General features: G+C 44.3%; 1 pseudogene; it reads right to left on the minus strand.

Moving 5' to 3' along the window:
- Positions 1-5,792: 5,792 nt before the first annotated feature.
- Positions 5,793-5,890, minus strand: LOC119626020 (U6 spliceosomal RNA; annotated as a pseudogene).
- Between the last annotated feature and the right edge of the window lie 243 nt (positions 5,891-6,133).

Below are 6,133 nucleotides of genomic sequence, written 5' to 3' on the forward strand. Positions count from 1 at the left end.
TTGCTCAATGGAGAAGAGTTTCCTACCTGTGAAAAGTATCTGGGTATCTTGGGTTGGAGGATAAACGCATCGTAACTTTTTTCCATTAAAATTAATGGGAAAAATTTCTTTCATTAAATGACTTTGTCCTTAGCAGCAAGAATTTCAGGAATGGATTGGGTGGTTAAACAGGGATAGGTGATATCAGACTTCTGACTTCTAAAAATGGGATTTTGCACCACGGCAGTTCTCTTGAATTGTTTAAGTCCTTTTGTCGCTCCTGTGGCATATCAATGCATAGAGACTTAAGTAAATGCAATGCAAATGGAAAGGAGACCCACCCAGAGGTAAGAAGGAAAGGGGGAGGAGAGAAAGTCTAAGATGCTCAGAAATGGCCATTTCCTCTCACAGTCTTTGGCTTAGAGAAGGAGGCGCAGATCTGGAACTCCGCCTGCGCCTGCGCTGTGGCAGCCTGGGTATCAGCTACGCTGAAGAAAGCCAGGCAAGGCCAGAATCCGGGCGGTCCAGACACTTAACTTTCGCTCAGATTCCACGTGGAATGGGCTCCTGGCTGGAGGCCAAGGGCCCGACAAGGGTCTGTCTTGGCAGAGGCTGAAGAGTTTCTGCCCCAATTTGTGGGAGTTGAGGTGCGGGCCCCAGGCAGGGACACCTCTGGACTCGGAAGGTTCAGGATCCTAAGTCACACCTGCCACAGACTTCAGAGGACATTTCTTGAGGGACCCAGGGGGAAGGACCTCACCTCAAGGACCCTGCCTCCTAGGCAAGTCCCCGGAGGCCCCCTAGTGACTCCAAGGGCTCCAGATGCCAACCAGAGGGACCATCAAAGGGGAGCACTAGGACTCCCTCAGCAAAGTCCAGACTCTGGGGGCTCTGCAGGACAAGGGACCCTGGATCTTTAACAGTGAAATTAGAGAGAGGCAGGTGGGGCGCCATAAATTCAAAGCAGCTCAAGAAACCAATCCGTCATTTGCCACGCGTAGACCTTACTTGGATTCTCATTTAAACAAACTATTAAAAAAAATTCTTAGACAGTTGGGGAAAGGTAATGATGTTAAGGAATTGTTGTATTTGGTATGATAACTGCATTGTGTTAAGTTTTTTTTTTTTAAGAATCCTTAGAAATACATTCTGAAACACTTGCGGATGAAATGATGACATTCGGGATTTGCTTCAAAATGATCCAATGGGAACAGCTGAAACCTTGCTGGGCATGCATTCATATTGCTGAACCTGGGCAAGAGGAACACAAAATTTCATCATATTATTTTGTCTACTTTTGAATATGTTTGAGGTTTCCCATAATAAATTATTAAGGAAAAGGGAAGGAGGAAGGGAGAAAGCAAAGCAGAAGAGGTTTCATTATGGCTGCGGAGAAGTGAGAAAGCCTGTGAGGGAAGCTGACTTTCAGCCTGGAAAGCTGCTTAGGATTCTGGCCACGTCACAAAGGAAGGGCTTTTAGGAAGAAGACAGAGCTTAGCAAAAGCCTGGGGACACATCCTAGGGCATAGCAGGTGGAGGTGGAGGATATGGCTGGTAAGGATGGGAAGTAACTTAGCCCTGTTGTGAAGAGCTCTGGGCCAGCTGGGTTCCGTGAGCCATCTTAGACTATGCGGAGGTTTTGCGCTGGGATTATCCCACAACAGCTGGATGGGCGCAAGCCTCCCTGGGTGTCCTGGGGGGCCACAGGCCAGCTGAGGCACCGTCCCTGTTCTGTGCCTCTACCAGAATCCATGCAGCAACTTGGTCTGAATTATCCACATTATTACCTGTGCCTGCTCACCCCACTAGAGTAAAACAGGTGTCACCAAAGAAATAGAGTTACAAGGCGTGAAGGAAAATTAGGTACAACTACAAAGGATTCTTTGCATGGAGAGACTTGGGGGACAGGGCTGGAATGGGGGAAAAGGAAAGGACAGGCCATTGATTTTGCTCCTTGACTAAGCAACAGAGCCGAGGGGATTGTGACTGACCACAGGGGTGCACTCGGCCTGGACGCCAGGGTGTGCTGCTAAAACGCCCAAGTGGAAATCTTCTCTCTGGATTACATTTAAAATAAACTCTGATAGGTTGTCCTGTTTTCATTTCTATTCTTTATATATTTAGGATTTATTTAGTACCTGTTTCTAAAAAGAATTTATGGACTCTGCTAATAGTAATTTGCAGATTTTATTGGGAAATATTTACGTTCTGAAACCTCAATAAATGTTCCAGCCCTGGGAAATATGCTAATTTGTGGTTCACATTACTATGATATGTGCAAAACTAGCTTAATCGGCTGGGTGCAGTGGCTCACGCCTGTAATCCTAGCACTTTGGGAGGTCGAGGCAGATGGATCACAAGGTCAGGAGATCGAGACCATCCTGGCTAACAAGGTGAAATTCCGTCTCTACTAAAAATACAAAAAAATTTGCTGGGCATGGTGTCATGCACCTGGAATCCCAGCTACTTGGGAGGCTGAGGAAGGAGAATCACTTGAACCCAGAAAGCGGAGGTTACAGTGAGCCGAGATGGCACCACTGCACTCCAGCCTGGGTGACAGAGTGAGGCTTCATCTCAAAAAAAAAAAAAAAAAAAAGCTTAATCAAGGAATGTTTTAAATATCAGGATAATAGAGAAAAAGAAGTTCAGGGAGAAATTGTGTTTCCACCTACATTTTACATGGCCTGAAAATCTATGGCTCAAGAACTCAAGATGTCACCAAGAAAATAAGCTTGGGCAATACCTCCCCTACACAGACATGGAAAGGTCTACTAAGCACAAAAGAGGTAAGTCTAGGAGAAAAACAATAGAAGGTTCTACTTCACAGAATGATTTTGAGTGTCTACTATATGAAAGGCATATTCTGCTTTACTCTGATATTCACCAATTTTATGTTTCCTTCTAATATTTGAGAGTGTGACGTTTCCCTTAGCCTTTGACTTAAAGAGGTGGGCACATTGCTTGGCCATCTCTCTGTGGATAGGACCTCCCTAAAAATGACAGCCCCTCGGTGACCTCCCAGCCTCCAGGGCCTGGCAGGGTAGCAGCCTCTTACAAGTTCCATCCTCTGGGGATTTGAAAATACCTCCCAGGGCCGGGCACGGTGGCTCACACCTGTAATCCCAGCACTTTGGGAGGCCGAAGCGGGTGGATCACGAGGTCAGGAGATCTAGACCATCCTGGCTAACACGGTGAAACCCTGTCTCTACTAAAAATACAAAAAAGTTAGCCGGTCGAGGTGGCGGGCACCTGTAGTCCCAGCTACACGGGAGGCTGAGGCAGGAGAATGGCGTGAACCCGGGAGGCGGAGCCTGCAGTGAGCCGAGATCAGGCCACTGCACTGCAGCCTGGGCGACAGAGCGAGACTCCGTCTCAAAAAAAAGAAAAGAAAAGAAGAGAAGAGAGGAGAGGAGAGGAGAGGAGAGGAGGAAAGGAAGGAAGGAAGGAAGGAAGGAAGGAAGGAAGGAAGGAAGGAAGGAAGGAAGGAAGGAAGGAAGGAAGGAAGGAAGGAAGGAAGGAAGGGAGAGAGAGAGAAAGAAAGAAAAGAAAGAAAGAAAGAAAGAAAGAAAGAAAGAAAGAAAGAAAGAAAGAAAGAAAGAGAAAGAAAGAAAGAAAGAAAGAAAGAAAGAAAGAAAGAAAGAAAGAAAGAAAGAAAGAAAGAAAGAAAGAAAGAAAGAGAAAGAAAGAAAGGGAAGGAAAGAAGGAAGGAAGGAAGGAAGGAAGGAAGGAAGGAAGGAAGGAAGGAAGGAAGGAAGGAAGGGAAAATACATCCCAGGCCATATGTAGAAGAGCAGAGTCGTCAGTGGGCTTTGAATTCAGACAAAATTACATGGCTGACTTGGGTTTAGGGAGGTCATTAAACCTCTAGGAGTTTGTAAGGATTAAATGAGAAAATTGAGGTTAAATATTTAGCCCAGCATCGGGCACGTGGTGAGTGCTGAGTAAACGGGATCTGCTGTTGTTATTATTATTCATTGTTGTTATTGCTGGCATTATTATTTTATGGGCATAACGAATGAGTTGGCAACATCAGTACGAACTCAAGCCAGAATTTGACACGGCCAAAATAAAACCAGAACCGGCAACCCAGCAAAGGAGCTGTTGCTCAACAGGCCTTTAGAGTGCTCTCTCCAGCTGCGGCTGGCTGGCTGCCCGCTCTCCCTGCTCCTCTCAGCTCCGGAGAAAAATGGCTTTTAGATAAAGCTCCTTTGAAGCTGGGAACTCACTGTTGTGCCTAAGCCTAGGGACAGCCCCCAAAGGTGGTTTTTTTCCACTCCTGTTGACGGACAGTCTGCAATATACGTATCAGCCACATTAATCATTTTTCTTTTTGGAGCCTGCTCAAGGAGGGCCTGGTTAGTCTGTGAAGGAATTCCAGAGCGAGTAGGTGGCCTTGCATCTGAGAAAGAAGAAGCTTGTTTCAGGGCCAGACAAGCGAGTGTGAAACTTCCTGGCGAGGCAAAAGGGGGCAGGAGGGGTGCAGATTTCTGGTGGGGGGGTCTACGTGGAGCAGGCGAAGGGACCCCAGCAAAAGGTCTCACCCCTTCTCTGATCAGAGTAGACTCCTATGTCCTGCAGAGATAACTCAGCCCCAGAGGACTCCATTGGCAGAGCCCACTTCAAGCTGGTTATTGCTCAGAAAATATTCCAGGGCCCTAAACCCTGAACGGGCTGCCTTTCCTCAGAGCCACAGGGATCAGCAAAGAGGACCTGCCTTTCTGTTCTTCATTGTTTTAAGAGAGCCACGTGTCCAATAATTAGGTTCTATGAAAAAGGAGAGAGAGGGGGAGAAGAGAAGCCTAGAATGCAATGTGCTCCCCTTAGCTTGCATAAAATTGTATAAATAAGACTTCTCAAGGAGCAGTTTAGAATAAAAAAAAGAAAAAGGAGTTGTTTGCTCCAGAGTGTGGTGTGGTGAGGCGGAGTAGGAACACGTGGATATAACTATCAACTTTCATGGTCAAACAATCCTTCTCCCATGATTTGACAGCAAATCACCTCCTTACTAGGAAGTGAGTTTCATTTCAAGCTCTCATAAATAAAAAAAAAATAGGGCTATAACCCTTTTATGGAGTGAGTGAAAAATGTTTTGTGTAGGTAATTAGAGCATAAAGTAGAATTCACCAGGTGCTTTTATATCATTTCCATAAAGTTTTATTGAATTAAGATAACAATGTTTTGGATTTATATGTCACATTTCTTCAGAGGGAGCAAAGCACATTCATATGTATTTCCTTGATTTTTAAAAATCCCAGTGAAGTAATACCCAGAAGGCACTATCATTCCTGTAAAATAAAGTCTACATGTAAAATGTTTCCCTTTCTCTTTAGTATACTAAGAAATGTTTGAACACTGTAAGAAATGCTTTTAGTCACAAAAGAATGCCCTTATAATTGGTAGGAACACTTTAATTTTATTATATGATACAGCTTTATAAACTTCTCTATGGCTGTATGAATTCCAGCTTTGAAGCTGCACCTTCTTGAATCCTACTTTCTTCATTTAAACAGCAGTTTCAAAAATACTCTTTTTGAATATTTAAAAGATCAGAGGAACTGTTTAAATCCCTGTTTAAGACAGGAACATGATCGTGTAACAATCCCCCTCTTCAACAGATGCCCTAAATATAAAATAATTATTGCATTTTCATTATAAAAAAAGAATTTATTCGATACCATTCTAGTCACTCTGGTGAGCGATTTAGAAAAGGGTAGTATTAAACCTCTTGGGGGTTTTACCAGAGGGGGGAAAAATTAATAGAATCAAAGATGATCAGGGGGATGTGTAAGTTGGAGTGCAAATGTGTTCTTTTTATGAACATGGACTGCTGCACGAATTGTGTGTCATCTTTGTGCAGGAGCCATGCTAATCTCTGTATCATCCCATTTTAGTATATGTGCTACAGGAGCAAGCTCTTGTGTTCTTAATGAAGAAGCTTTCGAAATTGAGATGTAATTTACATGCCATAAAATTCACCTTGGTAAAGTGTACGTTCCAATGGTTTTTAGTACATACATGAAGTCACACAACCATCATCACTGTCTTCTCCCAGAGCATTTCATAATCCCCAAAAGACACTCTGTGCCCATAAGCTCTCACTTCCCATCTCCCGGCCTCAGACTCTGGCAACCACTAATCTATTTTCTGCCTCTGC

Source organism: Chlorocebus sabaeus, chromosome 15 (genome assembly GCF_047675955.1).
Source record: "Chlorocebus sabaeus isolate Y175 chromosome 15, mChlSab1.0.hap1, whole genome shotgun sequence".
Taxonomy (NCBI): Eukaryota; Metazoa; Chordata; class Mammalia; order Primates; family Cercopithecidae; genus Chlorocebus; species Chlorocebus sabaeus.